At 46.8% G+C, this 24,600-nt stretch overlaps 1 pseudogene; it reads right to left on the bottom strand.

Moving 5' to 3' along the window:
* The window catches only part of LOC126278358 (probable cytochrome P450 6a13), a 56,502-nt pseudogene that overhangs the window by 9,413 nt on the left and 22,489 nt on the right, over positions 1 to 24,600 (bottom strand).

Raw genomic sequence — 24,600 nt, 5'->3', positions numbered from 1 at the left:
GACCATCATTGGCACCAAGGCAGAAGCGACTCTCATCGCTGAAGACGACACGTCTCCATTCGTCACTCCATTCACACCTGTCGCGACACCACTGGAGGTGGGCTGCACGATGTTGGGACGTGAGCGGAAGACGGCCTAACGGTGTGCGGGACCGTAGCCCAGCTTCATGGAGACGGTTGCGAATGGTCCTCGCCGATACCCCAGGAGCAACAGTGTTCCTAATTTGCTGGGAAGTGGCGGTGCGGTCCCCTACGGCACTGCGTAGGATCCTACGGTCTTGGCGTGCATCCGTGCGTCGCTGCGGTCCGGTCCCAGGTCGACGGGCACGTGCACCTTCCGCCGACCACTGGCGACAACATCGATGTACTGTGGAGACCTCACGCCCCACGTGTTTCGCAATTCGGCGGTACGTCCACCCGGCCTCCCGCATGCCGACTATACGCCCTCGCTCAAAGTCCGTCAACTGCACATACGGTTCACGTCCACGCTGTCGCGGCATGCTACCAGTGTTAAAGACTGCGACGGAGCTCCGTATGCCACGGCAAACTGGCTGACACTGACGGCGGCGGTGCACAAATGCTGCGCAGCTAGCGCCATTCGACGGCCAACACCGCGGTTCCTGGTGTGTCCGCTGTGCCGTGCGTGTGATCATTGCTTGTACCGCCCTCTCGCAGTGTCCGGAGCAAGTATGGTGGGTCTGACACACCGGTGTCAATGTGTTCTTTTTTCCATTTCCAGGAGTGTATATCCGGATAATTTTACGGTATCGTAAAATGGGCGGTCAGTAAGTGTCAAACATCGCCATTGAAAAATGAATGAATTACTGTGCCGATAAACCTCTTAAGTTATTTGATTTTCAAACAGCTGAGCAGAAATGAACGTACTCAGTCATTTCTCTCAATACTTAATCTGATCAACACTAAACTGGCACACAATATTTTTAGCTCAACGCAATATGAATTTCAATAATCCCCACAAAAGAATGGCCCTGTCTAACAATAACCTATACCTTTCATGAATCACTTACCTCACAAAAATCTTTGTTACTCGAACTACTGCACTACAGCAAGCGCCAAAACTGCCAGCTGAATGAAAGATTCTAACTACTGAAGGCACTAACTACTGATAGGCCTAGTTAGCAAATGAAAGATTTTGATGGATAACAAATAAAGTATTTACCTTAATAATGTTGAAAAGTCATCATATGTTCATGATATCCAGTATTACAAATTTATCTTTCTGAGGGACACACTTCCAGATCATCTGCTGTTAAAATTCTGCCATCTCTCCCCCACACCCACCACTGCTGGCGGCTCACCTCCAACCGCGCAACGCTACGCGCTATTCACATCCAACTGCCCAACACTACTATAGCGAATATTCTAACAATGCAAACCAGCCGCAGACAGGACAGTCAGTGATTTTCATACAGAGCGCAACGTGGCGTTACCAACGTAAAAAAACTGAACAGCCTACTTACAAGTGATGCAAATCAGGTTGGTTTTATTCAGAATTTCAACACACTATATTATTACCCGTCTACAAAGTCCTGTCCATCAGCATAATCTGCGTGCAAAAGACGCTCTTGCGCCGCCTTACTGGGAAGGTTTGTATGCCTGCACGGTGTTCCACTGTGCTGGTCGACGTTGCTGCATCAATGACCTCTTCATCATCCACGTACTGGTTTACGCGGAGTGTACACTTCATTGAGCCAAACAGATGGAAGTCAAGGGCGTGAGAATCAGGTCGTAGGGTGAATGAGGAAAACCAGTCTAATGAAGTTTCGTGAACTCTTATCGGGTGCGCAGAATTGCGTTAGGCTTTGCGTTGTTATAGAAAAGGAGAAGTTCGTTTGCATTTTTATGGCGACATACACGCCAAACTCGTTTCTTCAGTTTCCTGCGGGTTTACTAAACACAACCTTTCGAAATGCCTTTACAATAGAAGACGAAGTAAATATTCCAGAATTCTAATCGAGAACAGCTGACGACGTAGAAGTAAATGTCCTCTGAGTGGTGAGGCAACTCAAATCACTTAATAAAAGCAAGTCATCTGGCCCAGACTGTATACCAGTTAGGTTCCTTTCGGAGTATGCTGATGCAATTGCTCCATACTTAACAATATATATAACCGTTCGCGCGACGAAAGATCCGTACCCAAAGACTAGAACGTTGCACTGGTCACACCAATATAAAAGAAAGGTAGTAGGAGTAATACACTAAATTGCAGACCCATATCGTTAACGTCGATATGTGTTCGAACATTATGAATTACCTAGAAGGAAACGGTCGATTGACACACAATCACCATGGGTTTAGAAAACATCATTCCTGTGAAACACAACTGGCCCTTTATTCACATGATGTGTTGAGTGCTATTGACGAGGGATTTCAGATCGATTCCGTATTTCTGGATTTCCGGAAGACTTTTGACACTGTTGCACACAAGCGGCTAGTAGTAAAATTGCGTGCTTATAGAATATCATCTTAGTTATGTGACTGGATTTGCGTTTTCCTGTCAGAGATGTCACAGTTCGTAGTAACTGACGGAAAGTCATCGAGTAAAACAGAAGTGATTTTAGGCGTTTTCCAAGATAGTGTTGTAGTCCCATTGCTGTTTCTTATCTATATAAACGATTTGGGAAGCAATCTCAGTAGCCGTCTTTGGTTGTTTGCAGATGACGCTGTCGTTTATCGACTAATAAAGTCATCAGAAGATAAAGAAAAACAAAAACTGCAGAACGCTTTAGAAAAAAGTATGTCAACGGTGCGAAAAGTGGCAGTTAACCCTAAATAACGAACAGTGTGAGGTCACCAACATGAGTGCTAAAAGGAACTCGTTAAACTTCGGTTACACGACAAATCTGTCTAATCTGAAAGCCGTAAATTCTACTAAATACCTAGGTATTACAATTACGAACAACTTAAATTAGAAAGAACACTCAGAAAATGGTGTGGGGAAGGCTAACCAAAGGCTGCGTTTTATTGGCAGGACACTCGCTGCACCGTGTGGGATCCTTACAAGGTGGGACTGACGGAGTACATCGAAAAAGTTCAAAGAAAGGCAGCAAGTTTTGTATTATCGCGAAATATGGGAGAGGAGAGTCACAGTAATCATACAGCATTTGGGCTGGAAATCGTTAAAAGAAAGGCAACCGTATCTTCTCACAAAATTCCAATCACCAACTTTCGCCTGCGAATGCGAAAATATTTTGTTGACACCGACATAGATAGGGCACAACGATCACCACGATAAAATAGGGGGAATCAGAGGTTGTACGGAAAGATACAGGTGTTCATTCCTTTTGCGCGCTATACGAGACTGCAATAATAGAGAATTCTGAAGGTGGTTTGATGAACCCTCTGCCAGGCACTTAAAAGTGATTTGCAGAGTATCGATGTACATGTAGATAACACAATATGCTTTCCAGTTGATGGTTGCACCATGACGGTGGACATAAAACAGAATGGCCCCTTCAGAGCCCGAGAAGACCGTCGCTGTGACTTTCCCAGTGGATGGTGGTGGTGGTAGTTAGTGTTTAACGTCCCGTTGACAACGAGGTCATTAGAGACGGAGCGCAAGCTCGGGTTAGGGAAGGACTGGAAAGGAAATCGGCCGTGCCCTTTCAAAGGAACCATCCCGGCATTTGCCTGAAACGATTTAGGGAAATCACGGAAAACCTAAATCAGGATGGCCGGAGACGGGATTGATCCGTCGTCCTTCCGAATGCGAGTCCAGTGTGCTAACCACTGCGCCACCTCGCTCGGTTTCCCAGTGGAGAGTGTGGCTTTGAACGTTTCCTTCGAAGGAGAAGTGGTGTAGCGCCACTCAGTGGATTGCCGTTTTGACGATCAGAATCGTATCGCCCAAACAATTACGCAGAGAAGGTCCGTCGTTGCACTTCATGGTCTCCCATTAGGCGCGAGGAATCCACCTTTGAGTACAACAAATGTTGGACGAGTGGGTCGGCTCTAGCATCACGGTCGCCTAGTTATACAGCAACATGTTTGACTGTGATCCGTATATCACCTCAAATGAGAGGGTCCGCACGTTTCATCACTGCAGGAGCGACAGCTATTTGCAGCCAACCGGCACGCGATGGAATTCACTCTTGACCATTTTCAGCTGAAAAAACACAGAATTTGTTGCGGGCGGCGTGGAATATTTCCGCTTGAGCACATGTAGTTACACCTCAAATGAGAGGGTCCGCATGTTCCATCACTGCAGGAGCTACAGCTATTTGCAGCCAACCGGCACGCGATGGAATTCACTCTTGACCATTTTCAGCTGAAAAAACACAGAATTTGTTGCGGGCGGCGTGGAATATTTCCGCTTGAGGACATGTAGTTGCACCTCAAATGAGAGGGTCCGCACGTTCCATCACTGCAGGAGCTACAGCTATTTGCAGCCAACCGGCAAGCGATGGATGGGACAGGTTTGTGCGACCTTGTTGCGATAATGACGCACACCTCGTCCAACGACTCAGCGCGCTTTTGTTCAATGCCAGATCTCCGCAGACATTCTGCTACCGCTACGAATATTTGTGATGGTCATGTTTTCGGCTGAAAGAAGCTCAACAGGTACTCTCAAACTTGGTACGCAACTCCCTTACAGACGACATTTTGAAGGATACATATAGCGCAACCATCTGTCGAAACTTCATGCAACTACATGTGCTCAAGCGTAAATATTACAAGCCGCCCGAAACAAATTCTGTGTTTTTTCAGCTGAAAATGGTCAAGAGTGAATTCGAGCCTTCATCTCACTATATATTTTTACCCCTCACACCTACCACATTTAAGAAATTTAATGTTCTTTGATGCCATAGGTGTATGGTGGTGACCTATCCCTTCACTTTTTGAAGTTGTGCCGTGAAAGTCTTTCCTTCGAGATTTAAATCAGTCGATCCTCTTTCGGTACACGATTGTCGATATAATCTCAAGAATTTTCCGGTGGCGTCGTAGTTCAGTTGAGTTTACTCTTAATCATCCGTACTTCAGTGCACTTAAACTCCAGAAAAATACCTTCATGAAACCCTTCGTAAACCAAGTCTATACTCGACATTAACAATTTCCCTTCGTTAAGAAAAACGTTCCTTTCTACTCCAAGGCTGCATGGTTAAATTCTGTCGCCGTCAGTTGTTTTACTGTCCAAATAGCAAGTCTCATTATTACTTTCAGGGCCTCATTTCCTAATCAAATTCGCCCAGCGTCGCCTGATTTATTTTGCTTACACTCCATTACCTATAATGTACTTTTACTGACATATGTCTTATAACTTTTCTTCTGGATAACTACTCATTCCTGTCACCTGATCTACATTGTCCTTGAGAGTCTCTGCAGGAATTGTAATGTTATCGGCAATACTTAAAATTTTCGTCTCTTCTTCGGGATCTCTCATCCGCTCTCCCAAATTTCTCCTTCGTTATCTTTGCTGTTGTTTTCATGTACTGATTCAATAACAATGGTATAAGCGACTGGTCCGTCGCACTGCCTTCCTTGCCTTTCGAATGTTATCACTAGAACCTGTTTTTTTAAATCTATGTCTGCATCTGCATCTATATTATTCAAGCCACTTTATGGTGTGTTTAAGAAAGTACTTCGTGTATCAGTATCATTCCGATATTTTCCAATCTGAACTGTTCGCGGAAAGGGCGATTAATAGTAAGCCTTCATATAAGCTAGAGTCTCTCCAATCTAACGTCCACGAACTTTCTTTGAAATATCCAGACGAGGACCGTCAGTTTTTGACGTTTTACAGCAAACCACAACGTGATTCAGAGCGTCTTTCTTGAAGTATCTCCCAGTGGAGTTGACTGAGCATCTCCGTGACGCTTTCGCGTTTACTAAACTAACCTCTAACGAAACGTGCTGCTAGTCCTTGGATCTCTTCTAATTTTCTGTCTCAACCCTATCTGGTACGGATCCCAGAATGACGAGCAATTTTCAAATACTGGTAGAACGAAGGTTTTATAAGCTACCTCTGTTATGAGTGGGACACATTTTCTCTCTATTCTCCCAATGAATCTCAGTATGGCATCTGTCATACCTACAATTAGTTTTATGTCATACGCATACTCACTGATATTTTGTCGATGTGACTCATTGCAGTAGTATTGCAGATATAATGACGATTTATCGATATATCGAGATCACACGTGAAAATATCGATTTTTGTACAAGCAATGTTGTACACTGTATATCGATATCAAAATGGCAACATCAAGTGCCAATAATTTTATTTTATATTATACTTTTTTCACAGTTTCTGGTAAATATATGAAATTGTTCTTTTGGAACTGTAGTAGAACATAATTAACTTTCAATGTGTGAAGGGGTCTTACTACTTCTTGAGGTTTCACCAAGTGCAGTCTGTCTCTCTGACTGTGTGAATGAAGTATATGTGCACTGAAGGGGTTCAGGGGGTGGGGGGGGGGGGGGGAGGAGTGAGGATGTTAAAGGAATAGCAAGATTTCCTATGTCAAGAAATAGCACATCTGCTATTTCTTCACATCGGAATTCTTCAAAAACAGTTGCTGAAAATGACGAACAAAAAAAATATAAATGAGAAAATTGGTCTGTATGGTAGACGAATACGTGCGAGAGGAAATTCTGGAGTAATCGACACTCGGCGCTACCAACAGAAACTGCAACGATTAACTTCGCCAAGCAAGTTTGACTCTCCTCCAGCTGTTAGGTTGCTGGCGTTAGCGGAAATATAAAACAGGGAAGTCGACATGAAGTCTTCCATACAAATCCGATATGTCACGATACCGAAAGAAGGACCCATCGGACACCTTCTATTACGCCACCTAACGCCACTTACTGGTATATGCAATTACAATTACTACCAAAGTGATTATTTCCAAGAGTGAACGTGTGTAGTTTTCCTTTGAATTATTGCTCTAAGGAGGATAGGTAGGGTGCTAGCTTGTTGATGTAAAGAATATCTGATAATAAATCAGTGCTTAAATACAGCTTTCTAAACCCGGCAGTATATTTACAATGTGCAGCCGATATTTTTATAGGCAAGCACGTGGGTAGCTTTACCGTCTATATATCGATAATTTCCTTCGGTACATCTAGGGACGGTAATGAAATTTTTAAATATCGATACACCGGAATACCTATATTTTTAAAAATGTGAACAGTCCTAGCTTCTATTGAATGTTCTATAATCTTATATCCATGCAATAATTAATCGGCCTTACTGTCTATTGAAGCACAATATATATGTTTACTTTGAGAGGCAGCTGCCAGTCCCTCTACATTTATATCTATACTCAGCAAGCGACCTTATGGTGTAAGGTACTTCGTGCATCATTGATGCTTCTACGTTGTCTTGTTTCAGTCGTAAATCGTTCGCTGGAAGAAGTGTGAGATTCCATCAATCTACTTTTACCTTCAAAGCCTTTTCGTGAGACACAGGTAGAAGAAAAGAATTGATGGGTTGACTTTCGCAGAAACGCACTGTCTCAGAACTTTGACAGTAAAGCACAGGGCGATCCAAAATGCCCTCTCCTACAGCGTCTGTCTCTGGACCTGTAACGAAGCGCGCTGCTCTCCGTTGGATCTTCTCTATCTCTTCTATCAACCCTATCTGGTACGGATCTCACACCGGTGAGCAGCACTCAAGGAGTGGACGAACAAGTGTTGTAACTACTTCCTTTGTTTTTGGATTGCATTTCCTCAGGATTCTTCTAATGAATCTCATTCTGGCGTCTGCTTTATCGACGATGAATTTTATATATAATTCCATTTTAAAACACTCCTAATGCCCACTCTGAGATAATTTATGGAATTAATTGTTTCCAGTTGCTGACCTGCTATATTGTAGCTAAATGACAAAGGATATTTCTTTATATGTATTCGCAGCACATTACACTTGTCTCCATTGAAATTTAATTGCCATTCCGCGCACCATGAGTCAATTCGTTGCAGATCCTCCTGCATTTCAGTACTATTTTTCATTGTTACAACCTCTCGATATACTACAGCATCATCAACAAAAAGGCTCAGTGAACTTCCGATGTTATCCACAAGGTCATTTATATATATTGTGAACAGCAACGGTCCCACGACACTCCCCTGCGGCACAACCGAAATCACTCTTACTCTCCATTGAGAATGACATGCTGCTTTCTGGTATTTAGGAACTCTCCAATCCAATCATACAATTGGTCTGATAGTCCATATGCTCTTACTTTGTTCATCAAACGACTGTGGGAAACTGTATCGAACGCCTTGCGGAAGTTAAGAAACACGGCATCTACCTGGGAACCCGTGTCTATGGCCCTCTGAGTCTCGCGGACAAATAGGGCGAGCTGGGTTTCACACGATCGTCTTTTTCGAAAGTGTGGTGTGCGTACTGTAAGACGTTCGGTACACACACCATCAGATTATTTGACTTGTCGCTCTAACGAAGTAGGCGAGTGTCAGCAATATGTCTCGTGGTCTTATCATGGCGTGTTTATCTTCTGCCGTTAGGTCAGACGATAGAAATGCCACTTGCACGCTTAGAGTAGCAGATTGACGGTGACCAACTTTAAACAGAACTTGATTAATTTTCACACACATTTATTAAAATAATAACAATCATAAAAATAACTTAACTTGGTTCAGGATGCTATTTACAATTGACAATCTGATGTTCCTTTGGTCTTGTTACGTTAATCTTATTCTCACATATCTCTGATACTTGACAAAAGTGTCTACACATTTATCTTCATGGCTATGTACAGGAATATGGTAATCTTATTAGGCGCAGACTGAAACTTGACTACAGACTAATGATGACATGCAAACTGGACTGAAACTTGACTACAGACTAATGCTGACTAATGCAGACTGACTAATCGGAGGTCTGTACACTCGTTATAATACCTCGCGCGTTCATGTATCACTGCGCGAGTGTGATCCACGAGGAGAAAAGGTTCCTCGTTAGTGCAGTCTCATTGGCTTCGTTACATATTAATACGCGGATCGGCGGAAGCAGAATTTGGTCCGTCTGTAAGGTAGCGCCATCTCGTAGTGCGGGGACGGACGAGCGCTGCGCCTGCGCTGTTGTGCTTAGTGGGGCGCGCTCTAGTGGGAAAGTTGTGTACGCGCTGACTACGCGGAACTATGAACACAACAGAAACCCATGCTGATTTCTACTGAATAGATTTCTAGTCTCCAGAAAAGTCATTATACTCGAACATAATACGTGTTACAAAATTCTACAACTGATCGCCGTTAGAGATAAAGGTCTATAGTTTTGCACATCTGTTCCACGTCCTTCTTGAAAACTGGGATGACCTGAGCACTTTTCCAATCTGATTAACCGTTTTTATAGGAAGAAAAGTCATCTTTCTGCAGACCGTGCTGCACGTTGTTAGTGGAATGTGTGTACTTACTGAAGTCGGTGTCCGGTGAGTGAGAAACCTTTGTGTCCTTGTCAGAACCGTCGTGGTCGGGATCGACCTGCCCCTTCTCCTGCAGCTGAAGCAGCAGGTTGACGAAATCGTTCCTGACGACGCCATTCTTCTTCCTGTAGTCCACGGTCTCACGCACAGCGCCCATGAAGAAGCGCTCGTGTTCGGGACTCAGAAATTTTATGCGCAGCAGGTAACCAATACGCACCTGCAACACACAGTTGAATATTATTTCGTCAGACACATAAGGTACGTTCACTTCTTTCATTGTCGGAGAACGTAAAAGAAATCCACAGAGAAACGTCGAGAAACAGTGAGACGTCTATAATTTATTATTTTATCCACGATGGTGTGAGAAAACCGCGGGTGTTTTCAGAAACCAGTGAAGCAGTAATCTGAAATGAGTTATGCTAGTAGCACATGTGTTCAAGACGTCGTACGTAGACTGGCTCATTGTTAATCCTTGATAATGGCAACGAAGGTTGTCTCTATTAATGTAATAAATAGAGAATATCTCTTTCTCAGGATAAATACACTCCTGGAAATTGAAATAAGAACACCGTGAATTCATTGTCCCAGGAAGGGGAAACTTTATTGACACATTACTGGGGTCAGATACATCACATGATCACACTGACAGAACCACAGGCCCATAGACACAGGCAACAGAGCATGCACAATGTCGGCACTAGTACAGTGTATATCTACCTTTCGCAGTAACGCAGGGTGCTATTCTCCAATGGAGGCGATCGTAGAGATGCTGGATGTAGTCCTGTGGAACGGCTTGCCATGCCATTTCCACCTGGCACCTCAGTTGGACCAGCGTTCGTGCTGGACGTGCAGACCGCGTGAGACGACGCTTCATCCAGTCCCAAACAAGCTCAATGGGGGACAGATCCGGAGATCTTGCTGAAAAGTGTAGTTGACTTACACCTTCTAGAGCACGTTGGGTGGCACGAGATACATGCGGACGTGCATTGTCCTGTTGGAAGAGGAAGTTCCCTTGCCGGTCTAAGAATGGTAGAACGATGGGTTCGATGACGGTTTGGATGTACCGTGCACTATTCAGTGTCCCCTCGACGATCACCAGAGGTGTACGGCCAGTGTAGGAGATCGCTCCCCACACCATGATGCCGGGTGTTGGCCCTGTGTGCCTCGGTCGTATGCAGTCCTGATTGTGGCGCTCACCTGCACGGCGCCAAACACGCATACGACCATCATTGGCACCAAGGCAGAAGCGACTCTCATCGCTGAAGACGACACGTCTCCATTCGTCCCTCCATTCACGCCTGTCGCGACACCACTGGAGGCGGGCTGCACGATGTTGGGGCGTGAGCGGAAGACGGCCTAACGGTGTGCGGGACCGTAGCCCAGCTTCATGGAGACGGTTGCGAATGGTCCTCGCCGATACCCCAGGAGCAACAGTGTCCCTAATTTGCTGGGAAGTGGCGGTGCGGTCCCCTACGGCACCGCGTAGGATCCTACAGTCTTGGCGTGCATCCGTGCGTCGCTGCGGTCCGGTCCTAGGTCGACGGGCACGTGCACCTTCCGCCGACCACTGGCGACAACATCGATGTACTGTGGAGACCTCACGCCCCACGTGTTGAGCAATTCGGCGGTACGTCCACCCGGCCTCCCGCATGCCCACTATACGCCCTCGCTCAAAGTCCGTCAACTGCACATACGGTTCACGTCCACGCTGTCGCGGCATGCTACCAGTGTTAAAGACTGCGATGGAGCTCCGTATGCCACGGCAAACTGGCTGACACTGACGGTGGCGGTGCACAAATGCTGCGCAGCTAGCGCCATTCGACGGCCAACACCGCGGTTCCTGGTGTGTCCGCTGTGCCGTGCGTGTGATCATTGCTTGTACAGCCCTCTCGCATAGTCCGGAGCAAGTATGGTGGGTCTGACACATCGGTGTCAATGTGTTCTTTTTTCCATTTCCAGGAGTGTACATATGTAAATGTATAAATATTTGTACAAGAAATGCTCGGGACAACGCTTCAGACTAAATATTATTCTTTAAAATGGCGAACATAAACGACTAATAACATCTAACGGAAACTACACCGTGTTGAGATATATATCTTATGCAGAGTCTGTATTTCCCATAAAATACGTTTACTATTCTCAACTGCGACTACCATTAGTGCCACAGGGAAAGAAATGCACACGAGGAACAACACGAACAATTAAACCGAGGGGTCTGCAACCATCGATTTCAACCAAGTTCCCCAACAGAGTGGGGGACCCTCGGGAAGAAAATGAAAGTAGGGAAGCAAGAGAGGTGAAACGTTACGATGCGTCATACGTTTCGCACCAGTATAAATAGTTGGAACACTAGATAATAACGATATGTTATTTATACACAGTTGGCAATTATTGAACTCCACGAAATAAAATAGTCGTCACTTCTGAACAGTTTGTGTTAGGACGTACAGACAGCACGGTTGGCCGCTGGGCATGATGGGAGCCAGTAACCGCGTGCGCACTCGAAGGACATTGATATGAATGTGGTCTGGTTTAGCGACGAAGGCCACTTTCATGTGGTTGGGTTCTTCAATAAGCTAAATTGGCGCATTTTGGGAACTGAGAGTCCGCATTGAAAGGCAAACGAATTGCAGAATGATTTAGATAAGATATCTCTATGTTGCGAGAAGTGGCAATTGACCTTGAATAAAGAAAAGTATGAAGTTATCCGCATGAGTACCAAAAGAAATCTGCTAAATTCCGATTACGCAATAAGTCACACAAACCTGAAGGCTGTAAATTCAATTGAATACTTAGGGATTACAATTAAAAATAACCTAAATTGGAACTACCATACAGATAATGTTGTGCGTAGAGTAAACCAAAGACTGCGATTCGTTGGCAGAGCACTTGAAAGGTGCAATAGATAATGTTGTGCGTAGAGTAAACCAAAGACTGCGATTCGTTGCAGAGCACTTGAAAGGTGCAACAGGTCTACTAACGATACTGCTTACGCCACGCTTGTCCGTCCTATTCTGGAGTATTGATGTGCGGTGTGGGATCCGCATCACGTGGGACTGACGGATGACATCGAAAAAGTTTAAAAAAGGGCGGCTCGTTTTGTATTATCGCGAAACAGGGGAGATAGTGCCACAGACATGATACGTGGAGATTAAGTCATTAAAACAAAGGCGTTTTCCGTTGCTACGGGATCTTCTCATGAAGTTTCAATCACCGTTTTTCTCCTCCTCCGAATGCCGAAACATATTGTTGGCACCTACGTAGATAGGGAGAAATTATTATCACGATTAAATAGGAGAATCAAAGCTCGCACAGAAAAATTTAAGTGCTCGTATTTCCAGATAGTTCGATAGTGGAACGGTAGAGAGACAGATTCAAGATGCTTCATTGAACCCTCTGTGAGGCCCTTTATTGTGAATATCATAGTAATCACGTAGACGTAGACATGTCTGTGAGGTGTACAATGTCCAGTCACGGAATAATGGTTGCGATATTCCTTGATGGCACGGTGACTACCGAACGATACGTGAAGGTTTTGGAAGATGATTTCATCCACATTATCCAAAGTCATCATGATTTCGACAAGATGCGGTTGATGCAAGACGGATCTCTTCTCCATCGAAACAGTAGAGTGATGTCAAGGAGGAGCACTTTGGGGACAGCATTCTGGCTCTGGGGTACCCAGTGGCAATTGGCATGGCTCTGAGCACTATGGGACTTAATATCTGAGGTCATCAGTCCGCTAGAAGTTAGAACTACTAAAAACCTAACTAACCTAAGGACATCACACACATCCATGTCCAAGGCAGGATTTGAACTTACGACCGTAGTGGTCGCGCGGTTCCAGACTGAAGCGCCTAGAACCGCACGCCCACACCGGCCGGCAATTGGCATAAGCTGCCATCTTTTCCGGATCTGAAGATATGCGACTCCTTTTTGTGGGGCTATATTAAAGACAAGGTGTACAGCAATAGCCCCAAACCCATTGCTCAGCTGAAAACAGGCATTCAGGAGGTCATCCGCAGCATCGATGTGCAGATACTCCGCATGTCATCCAGAATTTCGCTACTCGTCTGCACCACGTCATAGCCAGTGGCGGCAGGCGCACCGAAAATGTCATAATTTAAATCCGAATATCTGTAATTACGTTTACATTTTGAATAAACTGTGTGCACGACACCGTTTGTAACTAATTTACATTTTTTTCATAAAGTTCAACAATTGTAACGCTGTAGATATCAGGTAAGAAACCTTTCATATAGACCAGTGGAGGGTATGTAAAGCCTGTTGGGTGGACGCGGGGAACGATGGAGCCGTTGTCGTAATGCGGAAACGGAGCGATTTATCTGACAAGCAGCCTCGTAGAGTGGCTGGGCGGTCAGATGCGCCATGCCATCGATTGCGCGGCCCCTCCCGCCGGTGGTTAGAATCCTCCTTCGTGCATGGGCATGGGTGTGTGTGTGTGTGTGTGTGTGTGTGTGTTGCTCTTAGCATAAGTTAGTTTCAGTTAAGTAGTGAGTCAGTCTAGGGACCGATGACCTCATCACTTTGGTCCCATAGGAATTGAAACACATTTGAACATTTATCTGACATGAAAAAGAATGCTATCACTGGCTTTTGGGTGGAAGCATTTCCAAAGCGGCTGACTCTGTAAACTGTTGGCTAGACACCATGCTTAAAATATACCCTAACACAACAAAATGGCACTGTCCAAAACCGGCACTGAGGCAACTGTTGTTCACCAAGGGTCACAGGTGAGATGGTTGAAGAACAACAGCGGAGATGTGTGCGTGCGAATGTTCGTGCAACTGACCGCCCAAATGAACAAACGAGGTAGCAACAGAATCTTCTCAACGACCGTCCAGTTAAGGTTAGTGCATATGGGTCTCGGCAGCAGGCGCCTGCTCGATTCACCCATGCCGACTGACGTACATGGGCAACGAAGGCTGGAATTTGCACGCCAGTACCGCAGTTGGATGACCACAGAGCACCGACAAATGACCTCTATATATGAGTCACGTTTTATACTCGAAAAAATGGCCACTTGCGTGTACGATATGTACGGCGTGAAACGTCTCAAAGCCAACACCCTGTAACAGCCTTCGGACGGGACTAGGGTGGAGGAGAGAGCCTTTTGATCTGGGTAATGTTTTCGTGACATTCTGTGCGTGATCTCGAAGTTCCGGAATGCAAAAGGAATAAACATAAGTATGGATCTATCCTTGGGGAACATGTCAAACGTTATATGCAGTGTGTTCTTGCTTGGCACGATGGAATCTCCCAGCAGGAGAATTGAAAGTTTCACACAGCTTGCAGTGTAAATGTGTGGTTCAAAGAGCACCATTCTGAGATTACCGTACTCCCTTGGCCGCCAAACTCCCCGGATTTCAAACCTAATCGAGAATCTGTGTGACCACCTAGATCAAGCAGTTCACGTCATGGATTCTCAGGCGTGGAACCTAGGGCAGCTGGCGACGGCATTCGGATGGACATGGCTCCACATCTTTGGCAGTACCTTCTAGAAACTCACTGATGCTCTTCTTGGACGTCTGGCAACAGTCCACTTTGCAAAAAGGTGATTATTCAGGCTTTGGACAGATTATCACATTGTAGTTTCCGAGAAACCATTGAGTAGTGGTTTTGGACCGTAGTCAGTACACTAGACGAGAAGAGCCTAGGTACCTAGGAAGTTGTAAAAGGACTGCGTTCATATCGCTGATATCTTATGTGTGAGTGCGTTGAAAGTGCGCTTATGCAAGTAGTACTTACTACTTCAAGCTTACGAAATAAAAATTGTTCAGGTACAACTGTTGCGTTGTAAAACTGTAAAAGATTGCAGTGGATTTGGAACGCCATTTGAACGGAATTGAGGGAATACATATTGTCTTCTTTTCTGTTTGTAATGAAAAATGTAAATAAGCAGATCAGTAGGAAACTCTGGATCAAATGAAATCATATAATGCTGATGGAATCAGATTAGAAAATGAGGCAATGAAAGTAGTAGGTCTGTTTGTTTTTGAGCAGAAGAAGAACTGCCACTGGCTGTGGTAAGCTGAACGTAAACTGTAAACTTAATGATAGCAAGAGGAATGTTTCTGAAAAGGAGAAAAATGCGAACATTGAATGTAATTGTGTTTTGGAAGCTTTGCTCAAAGTATTTGATTGAAATGTAGAAAAATGAATGAAGGCCAAGGTATCGACCTCAGGGGGCATGTGGTGCCCAGGAGACTGTTATGGAACTGTCAGGTGCAAGTGTGCAGGTATAAAGCGCGAAGCGATGAACACTGTGTAGTACCTCTGTCTCGATATCACATGGGACGAACCCTCCGTGTGCAGAATTAGTCTGCAATTTCCTGGTTATTGGTACAAGCTCATCCTGAGGGCAGAACACAGCTACAGGGCCAGGCACTCTTGCCGCTTGCACTGCTTAAATTTAAAGACGCTGCACTGCGCTCTTGGTCTTTACAATTCATGCTCTCCAAATACCGTACGAGTTTAACAAGTTTTGTTAGCACCACGGTGGCGTGAAGAGTTCTTTTAATAATGTTTGTACCATTAATTGACAGCATACACAGCTCTCATCGGATACCATTCTTAAAAACGAAAATAAAAGGTTGTAATAACTCATGGAAGAATAGTCAAATAAATGAATATTCAGATGGAATACCAACTTCTATGTCATTTGTTCGCTATTCATGTGAATATGTGGTGCCTGTTCTTCTGGATAATGTCCGCTATTGAATGATTAAAGAGACAAATTGGCCCTGGGAAAAAGCTGTTAGTAGGACAAGTTTGGCGCTTTTATGACATCACCGGGATGAGCCCTGATCAGCTGATGTATCAACATCACGAAGAATCAGCAGCTATTGATACATATTATGTAAAATGAAGGTGGAGGGGGAAGATGAAGGAAATGAAAAGGAAGGAACTCATGATTTCAGCTGCATCGGTACATTATGCGGAATCAGCGTCGATGACTGGAAATGTTTGTAGCTCTGGTACCAAACACCGCGGGTATCGAATCCGCGCCAGATGCCATGGACCTCGATTACCGCTAGAGGTCTCTCCAGCGGTCGCGATGTAAGCCGTGGCTGCATGTGTGGTCCTGGCCCGCTTATAATATGACAGCGCCACGGTGGAGCACGTGGTTCCAGCGGCCAATAGCAACGTATTCTATTAGGTACTTTAGCGCCTCTCGTTCAGCGGGCAGGCGATCATTGTAGGCAAAACCACCACTTCTACCTCCTCGATTTCTATATCACCATTTATGGCCATCCTGTCGCCTTTACCCCCACCCTCGAGTTCCTTGACGTCACCCTTGACCGTCGCCTCTCCTGGACCCCCATATCTGGACAATACAAGCCAAGGTACGCTCCCGACTCCATCTCCTCAAACTCCTTTCTGGCCGCACATGGGGTCTGGACTCCTCCACTATTCTCCACACCTATAAATCCCTCATCGGCCCTATCCTCTGCTACGCCCACCCTGCCTGGATCTCCGGCCACCTACCTAATACAAATCCCTTCAAATCCTAGAACGTCATGCGCTCTGCGTCGCCTATCGCATCCGTCTCCTCTCCCCCAAAGGGATCCTGTATGACCTTATTCCGTTCCCGCACATCCTCCTTTTCCTCGAATGGATACCGATCTTCTCGGACTCCCGTAAACTAGATGCCCCTCACCCGCTTGTCTCTCCCATCCTCTACCACCCTCCTCTGCTGCTTCGCCTGTATTCCCATGTCCCACCTGCTCTCCATCTCTCCACTCTCCATACCCTCGCCCAAGGTAGCTTCCACCAACTCCCCCTCCATGATGATGCCCTCATCCCCTCCATCTACCCCTCCTAAAATTTTGATCCTCCCCAACCACACCCTGTGTTTTAACCCAAAGGGACCCCTGTCTCCCTCCTCTATTCCTCCCTCCCTCCTCCCTCCGGGCTTCCTCTACCCGCTACCTTCCTTCCTTCCCCTCTCATCTCCTCTGCCACTGGCATCTCCACCATCTCCCCTCCCTCATCCCTCACCTTTTCCCCTTTGGCAGGTCCCCAGACTCATACATGTACAGTGAACATTCGCGCGCCGCAGATCATCGCCATCAGTTCTTTGTATGTTCAAATGGTTCAAATAGCACTGAGCACTATGGGACTTAACATCTATGGTCATGAGACCCGTAGAATTACTTAAACCTAACTAACCTAAGGACATCACACAACACCCAGTCATCACGAGGCAGAGAAAATCCCTGGCCCCGCCGGGAATCGAACCTGGGAAACTTGTGCGTGCTGTCATGTTTGTGCTTTAGTGTTTCACTGCCCATGCTCCATCGTTCACATGTGTCATTTCAGTCATCAGTGTTTGTGTACAAGTGCGGAACGTATTTTATATTTTACTACACCTGTGGACAGCTCCGTGTTTTTTACTCATGCGTTTACTGTTTTTTGTCCATCTCTATGTTTTGTTTTTCTATGTCTTCCTTTTTTCTCTATGTATTATCTGTGGCCGATGAGCGGTGTAATATTGCCGCTGCCGGCCTCTCTTTGTATAAGGTTTGAAAATAACAACAAAGAAAAAATATCAGCTGTCAGTCTGATATTTACGTTAGTCTATTGACATCTCGCCTACAGACAGTGTGTTTACTTGGTTTCCATGTACGTGTGGACTTTGTGGATTCGTGAGGTTTTGCTTGTGAGCACGTTGCTGTTTGCTTATTGTTGTTCGTTAGGTCTTCTTCGGTCGTCCATCGTTGCTCATGTCCGTCCTTCCCCGTTCGTTTTGTTTGTTCGTGGGCCTCTCCCGTTTCGTCCCGCCGCGCTTTCGTTCTCGGCAACCCCGCTACTGTTCCGGTCACAGTTACAACATTTTGGTGATGAGGTAAACGGTGGTAGTTGTTGGTATGGATGCGAAGTTAGCCTGTCTTCTGGAGCAACAGCAGCAGCTGATGCAGCAGCAGCAGCTCAAGGTAGACATCTTACAACAGATGCTGCGGTTGCTAACGGACAAAGTCGATTACGGGGACGCATCACCACAACAGCTTCGGAGTTCTCAGGTGTCCGATGCTCTCCCACGTCCTCCGTCATTCCCACCATTTAAAGGCACTAAAGAAGACTGGGAAACATACTTACATCAACTGTAACAACAACTCATGGCTTTTCAAATCACGGATGACTCCTTTCAGTGGTCATTGTTTTTTCTTGGGCCTCCCCATACACGTTCTTTTTTCTATGCAAGTTGGCACCGTTGTCCGATCCTGTGGCTCTCTGTTTCCAGGAGATATGCCTTTTGCTGACGAACTATTATTCCCAATGCTACCATGTGGTCGCCTCTTCGCTGGAGTTTTACCTGTACCATAAAAAGCCTGGTCAATCATATCACTCCTCGGTCACGGACTTGCAGGGACTCAGCCATCGATGCTATTTTACATGCACGAATCAGCAGTGTAAGACTTTGTATGCGGACTCCCTGATACAGAATGTGGTGGTTCAGTTTGCTCCCGAACCTGAGGTCTGCACTGCAGAATTGAGAGTCGATAATTGGAAGAGATTCCCAGAATTGTCCACTCCTTTGAAATTTCACAGGCGGCTAATGAGCGTCTTATGGCGCGACCGCAAGTGGCGGCAATCGATGCGTCCCTGTGGGTTCTGCCCTCGCGACGATGCCGTGCCGACAGAGGCCAGCGCCATCAGGACTCCTCTTTGTCCGACATCTCTATGGCATCGGCGCCTCCAGTCGCCGCTAGTCGCTGGCCGTGTGGCCCACTTCCATCTTGCCCACAGTGCTTTACAACACATTCTCGATTTGATTGTCCCCACCGCTGGAAAACGTGCACACCGTGTAACAAGCAGGGACACATCCGATCTTACTGTCGTAGTCGCTCGACTCGCTCCAGTCCTGCCCCTCCTGGGCCTCAAGGTACCGTCCATGCTCTACAATTGGTAGTCCCACACGATGTCCCATTAGCACGGAAGAGTCTCCTCATGCTCCGCCTTTTCACTGAGGATGTCAGTTTTCAGGTAGACACTGGGGCCACCATCTCCCTAATTAATATGGTGACATATACCTGCCTGGGCTCTCCTGAGTTGTCACCTTCCTCTCAGCGTTTGGTCGCCTACAGAGACTGTTCCATTCCTAGTCGTGGGAAGTTCGTCATCCAGGAGTAGTACAAACATGTACCCCAACTCCTTACCCTATTTGTTGCCGACCATTCGTCGGCTTCGAATATTTTTGGTTTGGATGCGTTTCAGGTGTTTAGCTTTTCAATTTCCGATGAAGTTAAGGTCATTTCCACGGCTGTTCCTGTTCAGGACTTGGACGATCTGTGCTCCGCTTTTGCGTCGTTGTTTGCAATGGACCTCGGATGTGCTTCCGATTTTCAGGCACACATCACTCTTCGGCCGGATGCGCAGTATCTCTTTTTCCAGGCCCGAACCCCTTCCATTGGCCTTACGGCTGACAGTCAAGCTGGAACTTGATCGGCTTCAGGCCGCTGGCGTTCTGGAGCCTGTGACATTCAGTGCCTGATTAACACCATGGGTGGTCATATGCAAAACCAATGGGTCCCTTCACCTGTTTGTGGACTTGGGCGCTACTGTCAATGCTCAGTCCCTAGTAGACAAGACCTACTCACCAAGCTTGCCGCGGAGAGTACATTTCCAGGATCGACCTGCCTGAGGCATACCACCAGTTACCCTTGGATGCCAATTCCCAGAACATTTGCCAGCCGGAGTGACCGTGCGGTTCTTGGCGCTTCAGTCTGGAACCGAGCGACCGCTGCGGTCACAGGTTCGAATCCTGCCTCAGGCATGGATGTGTGCAATGTCCTTAGGTTGGTTAGGTTTAATTAGTTCTAATTAGGTTCAATTAGTTCTAAGTTCTAGGCGACTTATGACCCCAGACGTTGAGTCGCTTAGTGCTCAGAGCCAACCATTTTGAACCAGAACATTTTATCAACTCGCCTTTCGCATTGTACAAGTACAGGCGAATTCCATTTGGTGACTCTTCAGCGCCAGCCATTTTCCAGCGGTTCCTGGAGCAGCTTACGTAGCCTATCCCTGCCTGCATGAATTATCTGGATGACATTTTGGTCACCGGGCGTCCCCACCAGGAACATTTGCAAAACCTCAGTGCCTTATTTCATATTGTGTGTTCTGCACGTTCATGCTGTCGGCTGGAGAAGTGTTGTTTCTTTTCAACTGGAAGTGGAATACTTAGTTAACTGGTTAGGCAAAGATGGTATTCGCCCTTCAAGTCGTAACGTCGCGGCCATTGAGGCCCTTCCTCGTCCCAAGTACTTTTTGGGCAAGGTTACTTATTACTTAAAGTTGTTACACCAGGCTGCCTCCGTTGCTCAACCCCTCACTTCTGTCCCAAACGGTCGCCTTTTCGACTGGGCTCCTGCCTGTGACCAGGCTTTCCTCATTTAAAGGCGATACTGAAGTCCGCCCCTTGCCTTACCCCCTTCTCTCCCGACCGCCCGTTGGTTGTGGTAGCGGATGCGTCGGCATATGGCATTGGTGCCGTCCTCGCGCATCGGAATTCCGATGGCTCTGAAAAGCCCATCACTTATGCCTCTAAAACATTGACCGCACCACAACGGAACTACTCGTAGATTGAAAAGGAAGATCTGGCGAACGTGTTCACGGTCCAAAAATTTCACACCTGTCTCTTTGAGGGAAAGTTCACCCTCCTGACGGACGATAAAACCTCTCACTTTCCAGAGCGGGCGGATCAACGGCTCCAGCGCTGGGCATTATTTCTACAAAATTACGCTTACACTATCCCGAGTAATCCCTCCACCCACCATTATAATGCGGACCCTGTGTCACGTCTCCCAGCAGGCCCTGATCATGCGTTTGACTAACAGGAGGTCCTCTGCTTTCACACTGATTCCACCCGCTGGGATATGCTGGACGGTCTGCCTCTTACCGCTGCTCACATTGTTGCGGCTACAAGCTGCGACTCTATCTTGCGGCTGGTTCTCCACATGGTCCATAGGTGGCCCTCCTATATTACTCACCAGACGACCGATTTCAGCCCTTGACGCCACCCGTCCCATAGGCTCTCCATGGTCGATGATATCCTTCTGTTAGCCCTAGTGTCGGATGCCCATCGGGTGGTCATCCCTCCGGATTTGCAGCGTCAAGTGCTCAGTTTGTTACACAGTGGGCACTGGGGTATGTCCCGCATGAAAGTTTTGGCTCAGTGGCACACGTATTGGCCCGACATTGATGACGATATTGACCGCCTGGTCCGCAGGTGCACTGTGTGTGCACGTCACCATGCAAGCCCTCCTCTGTCGTTTGCACCCTGGCCTGTGTCTCGCCGAGCCTGGGATCTCATCCATCTCGATTTTGCGGGACCCCTTTTCACAAAGATTGAAACACATTCAGTAATTAATTGATGACGTAGATTGCAACTGCTACTCTGAGATGAAAAGGTTAGCACGGGAGTGGCTTTCGTCGTAGGCCGCGTCAAACAGTCGGAAGACTGATGACTCAAAAAAAGAAAAAGGAATGTTACCGTTGTGATCAGGAGGGGCACTTGAAGGTACAGTATCGCTACCCAAAATGCTGCAATTACCTACGGTCCAGACGTAAGTCCCGGAATTCTAGATCCAAAAAGCTGGGTAAATACGAAGAAAAATGAAAACCGTTAAATGCCTGTGAGAATTTTACTTTCGTCGCGAGGAGTTTCCAATAAACTGTAGGACAGCAAAAAAGTACACAGAGACGTATTGTTACTTGATAGCTTGGGTGAATAATAAAAAGTATGAATGTCTAGTGGATACTGCTGTCCACGTATTGGTTGTGGGGTCTGGACTTCGTGGACCATAGGAGATGCAGATTGCATGGATCATAGAGTAGATTCAGTAGGAACAACACTGCTCAAGTTTAATGTAGGAAAAACATGTTTCTGTGAGAAAATGGAAATGTTCCCAACCGTGGGAAAAGGATTTCCTTCAGCACTTAGGCATCGTGGTAAAATCGATCTCCAGCAATAAACAGTTGACCTCAAAGGCTATTCTTTTCTGATAGGTACGGATGTAGCAAATGTTTCTGTGTTATAATGTACATGCCATTATTTAACTGCGTAAAACTACATTAAAAGCTGCTTCTGATGACAAAGCACCGGAAGGTATAGGGAAGCTAATTTAGCTTACAACAGACCTCCAAGTACTGTAGCAAGCTTTATGTTTAATACAATCACTGACGAGTAATGACATTTTAAATGAACAGCATTGTTTTATACGAAGAAGTATAGCACAAACAAGGAACACAGATGACCATTGCATGGTGCCAGTAAGCCTGGAGAGTTTCGGAATGGACGAAGTGAGTCTTTCGAAGGAGTTTGTAATAGCTACAATAGAAGTACAAGATAGAAAAGCAGTGATATGTCAGTGATAGAGCATAATGTCAAGCAAACTGTCAGCATGTCTGCACTGCGAAGTAAAGTTAGTCGTTGTGGGGGATTATGATCGGTCAGTCACGGAATCACTGTTCGTGCAATACAAAGATTTATTTAACTCAGCGATCCACCCCCATAACACAGCATTGGATTCCAACGGCAATTTATTGAGGCATCTCCAGCCGTTACGAGAACAGTTCGTAATACAGCTTCTTGAAGAAGGCGTGATAGAACACCGCATTAGCCCTTGGTCAGGAACTATAGCACTGTATCGAAAATGTTACCCGATGGCACAACAAAAATATAGACTCTGTTGTGGTTACTTATCGTTGATGCCTACTCGAAATACCCATATGTCGTTTGCATGGCATCAAGTAACATGGAGGCCACACTCACTGCCCTGGCCCAGGTTCTCGCCATAGAAGGCCTGCCTGACACACGGGTGTGTCTAATAATGGCCCCCAATTCACAGCATCCATGAATTCAGTTAGGGCAACGGTGTCAAACAATTCGGTAGCACGCCTTTCCACCATTCCTCAAATGGTGTGGCAGAGAGGCTTGTTCACACATTCAAACAACAGTTGACAAAAGCAGTCAACACATCTCCAATCACGTCGGCCCTCACCCTGTTTTCGTGCACTTAGCGCATCACTCTAATTGACGGCCACAGTGTGGCGGAGCTCTTCCATGGTCGACAGCCGTGGACCCTGCTCCATTTGATGATGCCGTGTCCCTCCCGCCCCCACGCAAAGGCCGTCTCTGGGTTACGCCCCCTTCACGACCGTGTGGGCCCGTGAGTACGGGTGCAAGGCGAGTTGGACGCCCGCCACGGTGGTCGTGGCCCATGGGAGGCGTGAGACGTCGGTGCAGACGTCGAAAGGATTGGAGCGCCGCTATCATAATCAGCTGCGCCCGCGTGTCCCTGCGGGACTCACGCCGGAGCCTCCTTCGGGTATGGACATTGTACTCGAGTCACCGTCCCTGCACCCGGTTGCCGTCTCCCGCGGGCCTGCCTCCGGGTGTATTGGCGGCTCTCTCAGCCGCCCTGGTCTTTGGATCCGCCGCCATGGACACCTCGGGCGTTCCTTCCTCCCCGCCAACGGCGTCTGACATTCCTGGGTCTTCTCCCATCTGCCGACTGCATTGCCCCCGTCCAGAGCATTTGCGCCCCTCCATGCAAGTTTCATGGGGGAGGGATCTGGTACCAAGAGCCGCGGGTTTCGAATCCGCGTCAGACAGCATGGACCTCGATTACCACTAGAGGTGTCACCAGTCGCCACGCCATAAGCAATGGCAGCGCGCGTGCTCCTGGCCGTCGTATAATGTGAGGCCGCCATGGTGGAGCACATGGTCCCAGCGCCAATAACAACGTACTCTATCAGTTAATTAAGCGCCTGCCTCTCGCTCAGCAGGCAGTCTGATATTCGCGTTAGTCTATTCGACATCTGGCCTGCAGACAGCGTGTTTACTTGGTTTCCGTGTACGAGTGGCCACTGTAGAATCGTGAGGTTTTGCTTACGACCCCGTTGCTATTTGCGTGTTGTTGTTTGTTAGGTCTTGCTCGGTCGTCCGTCGTTGTTCGTGTCCGTCCTTGCCCGTTCGTTTTGTTTGTTCGCGGGCCTCGCCCGTTTGGTCCTGCCGCGCTTTCGTTGTCGCCAACCCCGAGACAAGAACGGTCGCGGTTACAACATTCGCACCTGATCTCAAATCCGGCATCTCCTGCTAACTGCATAGTTGCTTTAACAACTGCACCACAGTTACACGGACTATCTTGGTACGCGTCTCGACCACCCCA

This window comes from Schistocerca gregaria, chromosome 1 (genome assembly GCF_023897955.1).
Source record: "Schistocerca gregaria isolate iqSchGreg1 chromosome 1, iqSchGreg1.2, whole genome shotgun sequence".
NCBI classification, from domain to species: domain Eukaryota; kingdom Metazoa; phylum Arthropoda; class Insecta; order Orthoptera; family Acrididae; genus Schistocerca; species Schistocerca gregaria.
This window is presented reverse-complemented; position numbering and strand designations above follow the sequence as displayed.